Source organism: Pieris rapae, chromosome 8, assembly GCF_905147795.1.
Source record: "Pieris rapae chromosome 8, ilPieRapa1.1, whole genome shotgun sequence".
NCBI classification, from domain to species: domain Eukaryota; kingdom Metazoa; phylum Arthropoda; class Insecta; order Lepidoptera; family Pieridae; genus Pieris; species Pieris rapae.
Genome location: NC_059516.1, coordinates 5,045,947 through 5,062,585, shown reverse-complemented (window position 1 = coordinate 5,062,585; position 16,639 = coordinate 5,045,947). Strand labels below are relative to the sequence as shown.

At 32.3% G+C, this 16,639-nt stretch overlaps 1 protein-coding gene across 3 annotated transcripts in view; it reads left to right on the top strand.

Annotated features, from left to right (window-relative positions):
- Positions 1–14,836: 14,836 nt before the first annotated feature.
- Positions 14,837–16,639, top strand: part of LOC111002828 (voltage-dependent T-type calcium channel subunit alpha-1G) — a 114,618-nt gene continuing 112,815 nt past the window's right edge. For all 3 annotated transcript variants that reach the window (XM_045629342.1, XM_045629343.1, XM_045629341.1), the window contains exon 1: positions 14,837–14,948. The gene's annotated coding sequence lies outside the window, so the exon portion shown is untranslated. The remainder of the gene's footprint in view (positions 14,949–16,639) is intronic.

Sequence of the window (16,639 nt, the reverse complement as noted above, 5' to 3'; positions counted from 1 at the left end):
ATTTGATGTTAATTACATATGAAGCAAAGATTTAGGATAAAATCATTTAATTATTATCGTCTTCTAGACAATTTTTAACGTCATTACATTTTGAAGCAGTAATAAATTTCCCTCTTAATCAACAATATATTAATTATTCTATTTATTGCCAAAATAGATTGCATAATATGAATTTGTTGTGTAGCAATATCAAGAATGTATTATAGTAAGAGATGCGGCTGCAGGATTAGTGCGCATATCAGTTATTTGCTAAAAACCAAACTTTTATATACCTACATTTCTAATTAGGAGAATGTATATCTACCAAGTTTCCTTTCGAAATTTGGCCGCTAATATTTTTAAAGAAATTATTTTAAATTATTTTGGAAAAAAATTTCGTTCGCCAGGTTTTCTGTCACAAAACACCGATTGGCCTATACTAATAGAACAATATAATGCATCGGTGTGTTGTTTGTCTAACCCATTTTAGATTTTGCATTATTTATTCCGTATCCCAGGTGACATGTTAAACGTCACATTCAAACAAATGTATACACGTGGGTCGTGCAAGTTTTAAACAAATATCGCTTTTATCATATAGGTATTGAAGCCAAGTTCCGTTTTCAATAGTAGTAGCAGACATTTTTGAGTTTCACTAGCCATTCTTAATAAGTAGACAAACAGACTTCTGTGCCCTCCAACCAAAATCAATTTTTTTGCGGAGATTCGAAATTAATACTGATAGAAGAAAGAAGAATATATAGAAGTTGATAAAACTTAATTATTATTTAACAATTGGTTTGTTACAATTTTTTGTTAAACCGTTAAATAAGACTACGGTAGTATCAACACGTCGTAAGAGATAAAATACTGAAGGTTGTTGGCGTTGCATCCTTCATCCCGTCTTCCTTCATCCCCCTCTAAGCCAGAGAGGCCAAAGACTTGGAAGTAAACAAGCGACAGTTTAGCGGCTTTGTTATAGTAATTATTAGACCTATTAGGCTTTGTAATAGTAGGACCAGTAATTATTAGGCCTATAAGGACCTTGGACTTGGGTGCGTCATCGAGTAGGGGGTCAGCCTTGGGGCCTCGTGCCTACGGGTAGTAGCACTATCTTCTCCAAATTATCGAGACCAATTAACTTTAACAAGTAACGAAAATTAATATAAAATATGTACATATTTTAAATAAAATGAATCGTTAAACGTAACGAACGTTTCTCTGACTTAACAATTCATTTTATTAATTTCATTTAATGATATAGAAATGTTGTGGTATTCGTGGCTTGACTGCATTTCGGATTATTGAATAAATATATTTAATTCCACGTTGCAAAACCAGAATTAGATTATTTTTAGTCTAATTGCTTTTTAAATTAATAAAAAGTGACCTTTTTTTCTTTTGTATGGCTTTCTAAGCAAAATTACATTAACCGCGAAGCAGTTGGCCATTTGGCTTTTGGACATTTAATCTTATTCATCAAGTAATATTCAACAAAAACATTTTTACTAAAAGAAAGCTAGACAAGAAAACTGTTATATTAGGAATAAACCGAAATGTTCATCGGACTAAACATTAATCTCACAATTTTACAATTATAGATTATAAAATCGTCCAGACGTCAAATTGGATTCTGCAGACTCAAAATATAATAGATATTCTGACCTCTATTGGAGATTTTAATTTGCTACTACATTCATTCGATATCTAACACTGACTATAGTAATATAACACCGTTCAGTAAACACATACTGAATTCATATATCCGAAAGGTTTATCTGTGTTGTTATCTAGCTCTAACTATGATTAGTTAGGGTTGATACCCTATTACAATTATTCTCTCGCGCCCCGACCTACAATACTACCTGGGGCTAAGACAAAACGTGTATGAGCAGACAATTACTACGGATATAACCGGATGATTATCCGGAACCGGCTGTTTTGGGATTATCCATACATTAGACTAATTACAGCTTTGTTTAAATGAGCTTAGCAATATAATATGCAATATTATGGCATTTCACGCGTCTCGTGGGAAAAGCGAAATCAATCAAGTTTTTGTGGGGATTTGTAATGTATTAGCCGATCGTTCTGCGATGTCGGGTGTGTTTTCTCGTTTATTTTTTAATAACGTGTTGGTAATTAGTCCCACAATGCAAAGCTTTGTATTCAAAATAAGCGTTTTATAATTATACCTTCAAGAGTAGTGTCTGCCTAGGCTTCAGTGTGCGACTCTCATACCTGAGGTCGTAGATTTGATCCCCGGCTGTGCACCAATGGACAAAACATGGCGAGAAAACCGCATGTCTTAGACCCAAAAAGTCGACGACGTGTGTCAGGCACTGGACTATTTGCCTATTAAATTTACAAAATGATTAGGAAACAGATTCAGAAATCTGAGGCCAAGACCTAAAGAAGTTGTAGCGCCATTCATTTATTTTAATTATACCTCCAGTGAGTGTACTTTGTTTTATGTTCCAATTAATTTCTTCATTTAGTTTCCTTAATTATAAAAACTATGTAAATATATGAAAGAACTTTTAAAGGTTCAGATATATGCATGTGTATGAAATGTCTAAGGTTCGTCATAAAATATATTCCAGAATATACAAGATCCAAATTAAGTCTCATTCTCTGAGACGGTTCATCTATGCGGGAGATATTATAGTAAGTCCGCAACACATGTATTTCATAACATGTTTATCCAGCGTTCAGGAGATGACATGCAGCTTCTATTAACTACTCATTCGTTTATTTATCAATAAGAAAATATGACAAACACATCACAAGTACTGTATTTTTATAGTATATATACAGAAGTTAGAGAAGTGTCTTTGAACTCGCAGAAAAGATTTTTTTATGTATGAGTAACAACTAAAAGAAAATACAATAAGCACGCTAATTGAAATTGAGCAATTAAAACTTGTTTTGGCGCGTTAAGGAAAAATTTATTAATTATTTATCGATGCACATACCGTCACAAAAAACCGGCACCCTGAAGTTAGCTGTAGTCAACATTTTAGATTTTTTTACAAACGTAGAATAAGGCGAAAGATAAAAATTTTGATAGGATTTTTATCTTGTTACGCCAAACGCCAACTAACGCGTATTTATTATATGAATTAAACATTTTGTGTATAGGGGCACCCAATATTAATACGCGTAATATCCCGATATGAATCGGTAAATGAATTGTAATGCAAGAGTGAAGAGACCTGGCTAGAACATGAATGTTTATTATAGATTTATCTATAATAAACTGATAATTAGACCAAGGAGTGCGGAGGATGGCAGCCCGTGAACATTTTTCAAAGGGACTCCTCCTCCCTCCCTCGAAATTGAAGTTCGACGTCGACTATGCAACCTATAGTTATACTAAAACTTATAACGAAAGCAGTAAGGCCATGATTTTAGGGAATATTTTACTATTTGTATTTTGTTCGTACATTTCAGAAGTTACTAGGAATTTGTTATAGCAACAAACTTTCTCTTCAAAAAGGGATTACTGTTTGTTAAGTAAACGCCTACGAAACTCCAGCGTTGAAAATTAGCACAAGCACTCTGTGTACTTTGTGACATGGCACGGAACATGTTACATTGTTAATTGGGCTTTTCGCTTGTTTTTACCGACTGCTCTGGTCTGCTTATTTTGTAAAGCTTATTTTAAAATTTATTCATGCAAATGACAGGGCTAGACTTTTTTTTTAATGGAATCTCGCTGTTGGCCTTAAGGGCCTATGCAGCTCAGTACGGGCTGTTTTGACGAGCTTAGCTCAGCCTGAAAGGGATCCTGCGACTCGCGCAAGGGCGTCTCCTGTGCGACTCGAACCTGGGATTGGGCCTTCGCGGGGTTGTCAATGGCCTGAAGGGCAGGACGGAAGCTCACTGGAGTGAGCGAAGTACGAAGTAAAGGTCCTCGCCTTCTCCGGTGTAGGCGGTTTTTTACCCTAATCTGTTGTTTATTGCTGCTTTTATTAGATGTTATTAGCCACACGGACGGCTTTTAATTTATCGTTTGCTGTTGTGAGGGCTAGACCGTATCTCAATACTATATTTATACGTCTACTAAAGCTCCAAATATTGTGTATTGTCTATAGTTTTTTTCAGCAAATTGTGGGTTACGTTTTCGTAACGATCATGACGGATAGTTACAATACTCTGGGTATTACACAAGGTAGGGTAAATAAGAACAGAACTGAAGATCGACTGGAGCGATGTTAGTTATCTCATTTTTGGTGGATTCTTCTCCGCTTCGATACCAGAATAAATAATAAAATTACGGATAAGTTATCATATATAATATAAATTCATTTTACGAATGGAATGGTGCCAACTGTTAAAAAAAATACGCTTCATTTTACATAGAATTCACAATTATAATATCTTACTATAATAATAAGCCTTTATTTATAACTAAATAATTTTACCTATCGTTAATTCAATTTCAACATGACATTGTCTTCTTACTAATTCATGCGTGTCACTGTGTTTTGTTAATAATAAATGTTATGTCTGTCTGTCTACAATATACCTATTCAGATTTATAAAAAAAAAGTTTTTGTTTTAATATAAATAATTTAAAATGCAATTATTTTCATTTAGTGTGTTTAACATCTAACATATTCAAATTTTATCTAATGGATAAAATATAGCACTATTTTATTCAATTAAATCTTATTTCGTAAGTGATATATTAATGAAAAGTTTCTAATTTTGAACATCTTCCTGCATCCGTGTCAGGCTATATTTGTTAACAAAATATTTAAAAAAAATCTATGCCCAGCCGTGCAAAGCCTGTACTCGTCCTCAGATAAAGCTAGCAACATAAGTATGATGATAACGAGCGTCGTTAGTAGTCTTTCAGTCTGCGTCGGCAACAGCGAATAGACATTATGCCAGCAAACATTATTAGGCTCAGTACAGACGGATAATCGTTATGGCTGACGCGGAGCGAGAAATTTAGTGAAGTGTACACAAGATTATTTCTGACTTACCGCGATTGTAAACATAATTATTTGTTTACCTTCAAAACTAACTAAGGCTTCAAGAACTTATATATAATATGTGAAACTACTTTAGTTTAAATAAAAAAGGGATAATTCGGTTTTTTGAATGAATAAAAGGGCCAAAGACTCTTTTGTACGATTTAGAGGCTTTTATTTTATTGAATTAATTATTAATAAGTATTGAATATTCTAATTATTATTTACTAGAATAGAAGTAAACATATTTTGTAATACCATATTACTTTTAAAGAAATAACACCAGTTGTTATTTCAATAGACTACAATGAATTTACTTAATACAAGACATTATACTATGAACCTAGAAAAACAAAAAGCGGCTTAGACGTAAGACAACCATCGATGGTGAGGTTGGGTCGCTTTTTGTTCATACATTACCTGGACCAAATCTAGGAGGAACTTAAAAAGGCAGATTAAAAGTAGCCATAACCGACGAGCATGCGAGCGAGCTGGTGAATGTAAAGAAAGTGAATAAAGCGAGAGAGGTATGTGAGTAACGTAGCAGTGTGTAGATCTGTGGTCTCTGGCTGCCCCTTTGGCAAAAAGGCATTAATGTATTAACTAGCTTAAAAATACACAGGATCTGCAGATACATACTACATAGATAGAAAAGAAAGAAAATGTTATAGATAATATATTATTATATCTCTAAAAATGTATAACTAACGTATGTTATCACTTGGGAACTAAAATCAAACTTTTCATCGCTATACTGTTGATAACCAAAAAGTTTTAAAATCAATTTTTATTTATATGCAATCACGTCTCTCAGAAATTAAATGAACTAGGCCGTATCATTAACAATTTTTATATAATTATAGATTGCCGATGCAAAGTAGTATAAACAGAGCATTATTTTTATAAACGTAAAGGCTTATTGTAAAATAATAAGTGGACTTTTATTGAAGCCTAAATCTATATTAAATACTGGCCTAAAATGTGGAGGCAATATGACGGATGATACGCGATAAAAACAGATGACTTTTTTCGAGCAATATGAGTTTGAAATATATCACAAGAACGATGAATGGTGAGTGCTTTTTGCCGATAGATAATATGGTCAGTTTATTCAATACTTCTAAAGCAGGGTTTGATTTAGGATAAACAAAATTTAAAAACTTATAAGTTTTGTGAATTATATAGATAGTTTTATTTTGTATTATTATATAGTAGTTATATTCTAGAGCTAGAAGACCGGCAGTAGCTCTAGGCAGAAGATGAGTAGATGCTTCCAATGGGAAGTCACTCCATATGACAGCACCACAGAACAAATTCGCTCATAGCCTTAGGGCTGATTGCAATTTACCGCAGAGTAAAATATATATATAGATAATTATTATTAGTACCAAATCTAATATACTGTAAGTTACACTTTATAATAAATAGTTCCTTCTTCAATTGCGTTTAGAAATTAAACTGTAAAATTTTCTCCGTTAAAACTAAAATTAAGTATAGCGGCGCTTCGTGCATAACACGGGTTTTGACATAGTTAAACGCGTTTGAGGTCGCTAAAACAACGGTTATAATTACTATTATATTATACTTCAATTAGGTAATACGACGTAGACGAGATATTAGGATGACCTAACTGTTTTTCAACACCGAATTAACTTTAAAGGTTAAAATTTACTGGGTTAAATAAATACCAATTTGGGATGTGTATCGTGTATTTGTTAAAATCGTACACAAAACATATAAATATACAGGGTGGCGAAAAAGTCATGGAACAAACGCATCTAAAAAAATTGTTGACGGGAGGTGCTTAAGTTCAACCCCTGTAGAGTTATGAATTTAAATCAAATTAATATTTAGATAACCACTGAAGATGCCACTAAAACGCTGTGTTTTTAATGTTGTTTAGTGTGTTATAACTGTATGTATTTAATCAATATGTTTTCTGTTTCTGTACCAATATGTTTAAAAATAAATTGTTTTTACTTAGAACAATTTTTTACACATTGATGACCACAGCTATCCTCTTGTTACGTTTGATCCACGATTTTGTAGCCAACCTGTATATGTCAACATATAAAAATTTAATCAATGTAGCGGCATTTTTGCTTTAAAATTGCCTGTCGAAAATTCCCTTTGGGAGTGTCGATTGCCTTTAAAAACAGTTTTAAAGTTTTCGCTGCATCTGATTCTGAAATACGCCGATAAACATCTGTGTAACATTACTGAGGCTGTGAAAGATAAAACAAGCTTATTATATCTGCTTAAGTAAACATATCATTGTGTTAGTAACAATATTATAAAATCAAATAACATCAAAGTTAATTGGTCATATTGTTAATGAATCGGTAGTCAATATTAAAAAAATAGACTTTACATTTGTTTTCAACGCCCACTAGAGCGGATGACAGAAACTGGAGAAATTATTCTCCATGCTTTTAAATCCTAAAATGTTTGGTGTACAAAGACTACACTTTTTTAACGGATTAAAGTTATTATTATTATATATAGCGCGAAACACAAACAATCCGCGAAAATGGAGGACACAAATTTTATTGAAAGTACATCAAATTTAAATGCATTTTTAACTCTAAAAACATAATTTTCAACTGTACAATTTCAGATTATTTAGCACTCTATAAATTTTATTAAAAAAGACAAATTTTATAAATAACATCGTTTTGATTGTTTCTTCGTAATAAATCTTCAATAATTTATTTGTCTTAGTATTTCTATCAAGTTTTTTGTTCCGTTAATCTATCTTAGCTCCCAAAGACGATGTGTCGTATCGGATTTATCTTAGCGAAGACACGACAGCCCCACTTTCTTATGTTTAACAATTACTAGGTTTGTATGCAGTGTTATGTTGCAGGTTCGGACCTCGGCTGTACACCAAATGGAATTTTCTGATGAAATCGGCATGCAGACCCAACAAGTCTGTGGGAGTCTGCCACTTATGACTCACCTACTTGCCAATCCAAAAACAAATGAACACGAATCTGAGGCATAGATAAAGGTTGTTGCATATCTTTCCCATAAAGTTACAATTATATTAAACAGCGGGATACAAAGCCTCAAACACAAAGGCGAGAGATGTAATTTCCTGCTTGTATCAACATTTCCACGGCGTGTATGAAGTGAATGAAAATTTAACAACGTCCAACGCCCACATAAGGCTTTGGCAACTGTAATAGGTATTAGTCCTTAACACTTTGAAGCAGAGTGTACTCTGTTTTATATATTTTATTCATATACAGGATTTGTAGCGGAACTGCACTCTGGATTACAGTACAAAAAAACGCGCTTGGTACTTGATATGCATTATACAATTGTTTCACTGATTTAACTACTATTTTTTTGCATACATATTCGACAATTCACTGTATGAAAATATAAAAATAAAAAATGTTGTGTGCTTTTATGAAACCACGGTAAAAGTGTAACTTTTTTTCACATTATAGACATTTAACTAAAAAGTTTTGGAATAATATTCCATTAAGGGTATAAAATCGCTTTATCAATCTTAATTTTATACTTGGAAAATTGGAATGATAATGGGACTAATAAATGTAGACTAAGTCTCCAACTAATATTTTTATTGAATTCTGTGTCTTAGAGAGTACGACATACATAATACTTAACAATTATTTAGATTATATACACATATTAAAATAGCGTGGAGCACTGGAAATAATGAATAATCTATACACTACACGGTCAGCTACTGTGAACTGTGTGCGCCGCCATATTGGCCTTGGCTGCTATGACGAGCGCCTTTCACTTTATCCCTACTCCGCGGCTGACCGTCACGCGACATGTGCCACACAGACCAAAAAAATTGAGAGGATGTAATAAAAGTATCACTTTAAAATTTGGCGGAGCACGTAAAGTATAATTAGCGCCTACTCTGGTCGTGTCGGACTGACCTCCATCAGGAGTATGAAAAATATTGAATAAAGTGCAACGTTATGTCTGCGCAGACAATTTCTAATGCCTTCTTGGAGAACATTAAACAAATGATGATGGGGTTAATTTTAAATATCTGTCGCTATGTGATTTCTTAATTTAAAGTCCACTTTGGACGTCATTTCTGCGTTTGGTTTATAGTTACTTTTATGGCAAGTAACTAAGAGTAGCGGAACCCTTAGTACGATTGTAAGCTTTGGAACTTTTGGTGTAGTAAAAACTTTCCACATCAGGTGTAACAGATGCAGAAAAGTATCCATGCTCCATTGGGACAGGGGGACATTGGGATTGGGTGACAGGCTTGATTAATGTCTTTGGAAGGATACTTTACTTAAGATGCAAGGTGTGAGGTCATTGTTTATCGATCAATCTTTTGTTTGGAATGTCGTGATTATTTCAGTTTCTCTACTCGCAAATTCACATTGAATTCATAAAGTGTGTAAATATATAAAACTTTAGTGCTCTATTAAAATTTACCTGTTAAAAAACAGAGCTGAAAATGTCCCTTTACACTTTTTTCTATTGTAAAAACCTATCTTTCGTATTCACCGGAGCACAAGTGACTGTGTGGCTTTTTTGCACACATGCCTGTCTTGGAACGTGTCCTCAATTCGCAGTGTCTGGGGTATTCAAACCACTTTATAAACGAATAGGTTTATTTTAAGCGTTCGTTACTTTTGTACCGTGTCGGGAACGCTTACAGCAAACGGGTTTTGATTTTTTTCCTTTTTACTGTTTACCCTTTTGACAGCTTGTCAAAACTCATCTCTTGATATGTATTGCATTTTTTCTTTTATAAGAATTTTTGATATAATATATAAGTAATGTATAATTCAAACGTAAACTGAAATGTTACCATAACCGTCAAATCAGATCAATATTTTAAGATTTTGCTTACTATTCTTTTGAGTAATATAGTATTTAACACACTCTCCCACACACACATACACCCTTTAACCCTACTCACTGGGAGAAAACTTGAACACTTCACACTGTAAAATTACTACCACAATATAATGACTATAAAATAGATTGTAAATTATAACATATAAGTTTCGCCAATGAGTCATGTACTTGATGCTAGAATTTTTGTCTAATATATTTAAGGGGTTAGGCCCTGTATGCTGAAATAAAGGTTCACACCTAGTTCAGCGTCCGATAAACCTGACTAATTTTTGTTCATATAACTAGCGCAATTAGATATAAGTTTTTACTGCGAAACAAACCTTAAATAAATTATTATTATTATTATTGCTGTAAAATTGGTTTTAAAACCATTTCAGAAAGATACCATAATTATAAAAACTAAGGTGAACTATAATAACTGAACTAATATTAGTTGTGGGTTTAACGACTTAATTTACATTCAAATTTGTTTTACAGGCATATTTTTGTTTTATAATCAACCAAGCAATTTAAATTCGCACTAAATCGTATACATAGACACCATGCTTAACGAATTGTTGTATATTCTATAGTTTCAGTTAAAAATAATATTAACTACGTGTTGCCAATGTCTTCCGTTGTATTGAAAACAAATTCATCCCAAGGGAGTTCTACTTTTTCCGGTAAAACTTATGCGTTGTTTTGGTAACAATCATCTAAACTTTCAAGCAAAAAAGCAATATTGACAGTGATGAATACCTACGCTACAACAAGAACGGGTATCGGTATGGTCTGTCATTAGTCGGCTTATAAGAAGAACTGCTTCATAATTCTCAACCTAAATGTCAGCAGGCTGAGGCGGTTTACGTGTTGTGGTTGGCTGAGTAACCACCAGAGTAAACTGAGTAACCAAGGCATCACTCGTAACATCTCGTCATAAGTGATGCCTTGTTTAAAGTTGTTGCTAGAACAGCGCAAGGGACGCGCTGGAGTCAGTATGGCCGTATCGGCGTAAATTTATTTATTGTTTCAAAAATATTAATAATAATGTTTAAGTTAATATATTATATGATAGTCTGTAGTGTTAATGGAGGTTAATAAATGGTGTTAGTGTCAGCTGTAACTGTAATTTAATGAAATCAAAGTCAAATTAGTTTAAAACCTGCAGAAATGGCGCAACTACACTTCGGACCAAGCGAGGTGTTACACAGAGTACCTATAGTTTATCATACTTCTTTGAACTGCCGTGAAATAAGCAATATATAATCTTAAGTTTTTAAACCTAGAGTGTGATTATTTTCATCTGATGTTTAGAGATATTATGCAAAAGAACTGATTTGCACTTTTCTTGAAGAAGAAGAAATGATTATGAGTTAAATACACACGTTTATAACAGTAGTATGGACGTCATGATAACGCTTAATAACCTATTAATAAATAATATGAATAACGTTATAAAGATGACTTTATCCCCAATGATATTGGAGACAAATAGAGTCTCACGAAGATACGACACGTTACGTATAAATTAATACAATATGAATTATTATGTAACTTCGAATATAATAATTTAATTCAACTTTCAGTGATAAATCTTTTAGGCTTGTTTATCAAAACTTCTGCTTTCGCTTTTGCTCGAGTGTTTTATTTATATTATCTATTCGTCGCCAGTTAAAGTACATAGTAATAATACAAATAATTAAAAAGAAAATAAAAACAATTTTAAAAGATTTGATTTCTGTACCATAAACGCTGTCCGTATTTCCTTGCTAAATTGCGATTTTTATATTATAATATTAAATAGTTTAAAAAAACGGGTTAACTGAAATTAAGCCACAAATTTGCGATTATTTTAAGTTATTATGAAACATAATAAAGATTTCATATAAAATTCAAGCTTCAAGACACCATGTAAAAAGAGATGTAAACTATTCCAACTTTATGACTCCCACGGGTTTAAATTAAATCACCCTCTATTTGCCAACCAAAACGGGAATAGAAATATATTATCGTTCTCATAATATTATAGTTTTTCTCTATATTAGTTCGAAATTTTCTTATTTCGCTATAATGTATTTTAAATTTATTACATTATAAAATATAAAAGATTGATTGTCGAGCCCGTATCGTTAGAAATCGTTCTCATATGTATGATATATAATTGACACATGACAATAACATACACGTCAAAGCTATAAAGCCCGTAATTCCAACTTAAAAGGCGGGTAAAATTATGTCATTCACTTAGACATGTTCCGAATTGCTACTCATAGAAATCGAGCGCTGTGAAAAGAAAATCTCACAGAATCCGAGGTCCCAAATTGCGGTTATATTTCACCTGACGGCGGCATCTGGCCGCAGAAAATGAAACAGTTTGGGGGATATTAAAAAACTCGATTTCACTGATGTTAGCGCGCCGAGTGTAATGTTCACTAATTATACTGGCCCAGTCCGTTATGGGCTACTTACTAATGCATTAGCCTTTTATAATGAACATGTTGAAAAGTCGTAAAAAGGTTAAACTTGTTTTCAACTGATATGTTAAAATTTATTAAAATAGGGTTGTCACTTTCGTACATTTTGAATCAGGCAGTGTTAGCGGAGATTTATTGGCTAGGGCAAGAAGAAGTTTCTGCTATAATTTTATGTAGGTCAAATATTGTTTAGCAGGAAATCGGTGCTGGGTTTGAAGCTAGCCGCGTAATGGCCACTTTTACGATGGTCTTAAAAATTAATTACACACTTATTATTATTCGATTACAATTATTACTATTCGAAATAAATTGAATAACCTTAATTATGTGTAATAGAAGGATACCGCAAGCACCTTGACATATTAACCTTTATAAAATTGTAACAACTTATCCGATTTCAATTCTCTATAAACTAGCAAATTTTTTATGATGATCAATGTTTAAAAGGTTTCTGCAGCTAGTCAATTTACACTAAAAGCGCATAAAACAATGACAGACGTTTAAAAATAGTGAGAGAAATTTACGATCATTCGCGTTAACACTGATTACCGTTTGCTTCCTGTGCACGCCATCACATCAAAGTGATATATGTATGTTTGCCAAATATTATTTTATCTCAAACTTTTGCTGTTGCAGTTGCTTTTTCTTGTCTAAATAAAAATAAACAGTTTTAAAATATGGCCTAGCTGAAATAATTACTGTGCCTAGTGTACATGTGTTCAAATGAACATTTAATTTGATTTATTTGTGTATTATATTTCATCGCTTAATTTTTTGATATTTATTGACAATACATACATACAATTGTCATATGTCGTTGTCTACATACGTAGAATAAAACGCATTTATGAAATGATTTAAAGAACTTGATAGAGAGACCACAATTATCGCTCATTTTTTAGAATGATGAATGTTTCAAAAGAATAAAGAATATATAATTAGTGAGTTTAAATTAAACACCTTCTCCAAGTTTAAATGTGTTTAAATATATGTATATATTTACATTAAAAATAAGAAAAATATAATGGTCGTATAACTTGCAAACATTGAATAGACTCCAAATCTACTGGACCGACTCGAGAAATTCCTTCACCATTAAAATTATATTTTATGTCTGAACATGAACCCTCTTCTTAATTAATACCTAGGTAACACTGAAAGAAAAACTCTTAAGAAAATGCAAAACACAGCCTATAATAGCTTTGTTTTTGAGTAAGCCCACAACGAAAGTTATAATAAATTATTGACTGAAAACTTACTCGCGTTAGGTTCGTTTTCACGTCTAACAACAGTTTTAGATTTTCCACCAATTCACAAAAATAAATGACAAATGAATGCAATATACTACATTAGGTTACCAAAGAGTTCTAAAATTGGAATTCAAAAAAAGTTTTCATCGGCAATGTTTGTTACTGGCCAGTTCTAAACATTTCCAGTGTTACCCACGTACATATTTAATCAAATAAATATCCAGTCGTGCAAAACAGGGACAGAGCGGTAGTCCAAAGTAAAGTGGGCTAAAAAATCTTGATTGGTATGATTAAATTAATTCAAAAGCGCTCCACATATATGCATAATATGGTACAATTTAAACTTATTATAATTTATTAATAATAATTACCATATATACCAAATAAATGTTATATATGCGAGTAAATAATGCAATATTTACTTTTAATAACATAATCAAATATTCACAAAATACATATTAATGCTTCGATGATTTACAAAAGACTTTAAGCCGATTTATATGCTATCGACAAACCATTGTCAGAATTTAATACGGAATACTCTATATTTATTCCTCTGAAAACCACGCGTTTATAAATTAATATTTTTTCAATAATCTATCATGTATTAAATGTAATATGTTACGGTTGCCTGGAAGAAATCGCTTGTAAGCGATAAGGCCGCCCTTTGCCTTATATCTTTTGTAAACTGTTTATTTTTTATTTTTGTTATGTGTGTTTTTGTATAAGGCGATAAAGGATAAATAAATAAATATAGTAATAATAATAAAAATGTAATAATGTAATGTACCTTTTATAATGAAATGGTAAAAAAGGTAAATCCTCAAATTCACTGACAAGAACACAAATTTAAAACTATTATTTCAATAAAATTTCCATTATGTATTTAAAAACAATATAATTTTAATTATTTAAAGCTTACTTATGATTCGCGCATATTTGAATACCTATTAGTTTGTAACACTCGTGAAAAACGAGTCATAACATTTTTAATAACGATAAACATTAGCAAACATCACTGCTAATTGTACCTAATGTATAAAAGATTGTGACCGTAATAAAAGTGAGTTTTACTGAAGTAAAAGCTTCAGTAAAGCTCAAATGAAGCTGAGACATAATTTCCTGTGTAATAACAAAAAAACCTTGAACGAGACTTTTCTCTCGATAACAGCGAAATTAGTGCGTGAACGAATCGTAAGGGGATCAATTCGTAGTGGCCATCAATAGCTTCTGAATACCTGCTACAGGTATGGAGACATGGAGGCTGCCGCGGGGCGGGCGGTTAAGGGTTCAGTGCAAACGCAGTTGTACAGTGGGCAGGACGTTCGCTCGCATTGACGCAACCGCGAACGAACTTGTGAACAATCCATATACTGTGTTTTGTGTTGTGCATCGAGATTAATAAGGATTTGTGTGAAGTATGCATTTTTATTATTCTAAATATAAATAGCGTTGCGTTTGCTTATTTGCGCTATTTTAAAGGTAAACTGCTAACCGATGTTTATAATTAAGAAGTAGGATGGTAATTTACTGTCGCTATCAGAATAGGATGCTGGAATGTTAGATTAGAGTAGGTGGGCATCATCCGATATTTTACTTGTTGCGTTCGGAATGTTTAACTAAAGCGTTTAATTTTCTCTCAATACCTGTTGATGTAACCTATGATTTTGTTATTTTACCACAGTGTGACCCATGTTGGTCTTTAAATAATTCACTCAGCAATAATATTGATTTTTTATTAAAAAATCACGTACATATTTTCCGGTTTAATAAATTATTTGGTTTAGATTTATGCTAGTTGTGTCGGCAGAAAATTGATTGAATTCAACATAATATTTAAATTTAGATAGGAAGTGTAATAACTAGTCTCCGATGATAGAATTCAGTGTCATGTTTTCGCCCACTGAAAACATATTTTTTGACAGTATTTTAAAATAACCTCTCAAAATATTAAATTTGCTTTCAACATCGTAAAAATTGTGTTGGTATCTTTATAGTATAGTGTCAGCGAGGCCTTTGTTGGGCAGTATTTATTTTACTACTCATTACTATAGTTATAAAAATTATAGAATCACTCTGTATTTTTATATATACAGGCTATCAAATATAAGTAATATTACAAATTTGATATAATAAAAAAATATATTAAATTCAGATTCAGATTATCAGGTGCTTAAACCCATAAATACTATTCTGTACATGTGACATACTTCGGTTTCCCTTCAAAGTTATACAATAGTGCGTATGCCATTGTTTGGCGGAACCGGGTCAGGGGTGGTAAGGGAGTTAGAATAATATATACCTATTGAATCTTGACTTAATCTTGGAATTCTATAGTATTGTGTCTTTTGTCCAGCCGTTTCATAGAATTTACACAAGTCGAAATTGTATCAAGTAGCGCGCGATTCAATTGAAAGAGCTTATACATAATGTATAGACGCTACTAATCAGCAAATACATCTTTACGTTTAAAGTTCTTTAAAAATCTCACTAATGAGCCATACAAGTACTTTTAAAAGAGATATTTACCGTTTTAATGAAAACATTCCGGATAGAAAATGAATTCACGAAACGAATTTTATAATATTAAGTGATGGTAAACATTCCTTTTAATGATTAAGTCCAATTCAGAAGGTCTATTCAACATTACGCAATTAAAGCTCCCTTTTTCAAATATGCTGTCAAAGTTATTTATTAATTGCCTCGCTACGACGTTTATTATGGGATTGCAAAGTTTGCCATGACCTAAGTTCCGGGATATTGGGCAGTATGCCATGTGGAACTTATATAAGGTTCTGCGTAGCGCGACGTCGCCGTAGAGGTCTCGTAGACCCGTAGACACTATGATTATATTTATGTAAAGATTTTAAGATTTTGACATTTATAGATAATTTTTTTGACATTTCGAAAGTTACGTGTTTGTAACAAAATTAATTTAAACCTACTTGGTATAATTAATAAATTCGAATAGGAACTCGACTGTTTCATAAACTGTGATTGAACTGAATTTGACGAAATTTAAGTATAAGAATAATATTTTTACCTAATTAAGAGAAATAAACACTTTTTTATTATTTTATTATAACCCTAAGAAATTTCTTTTCCCAGG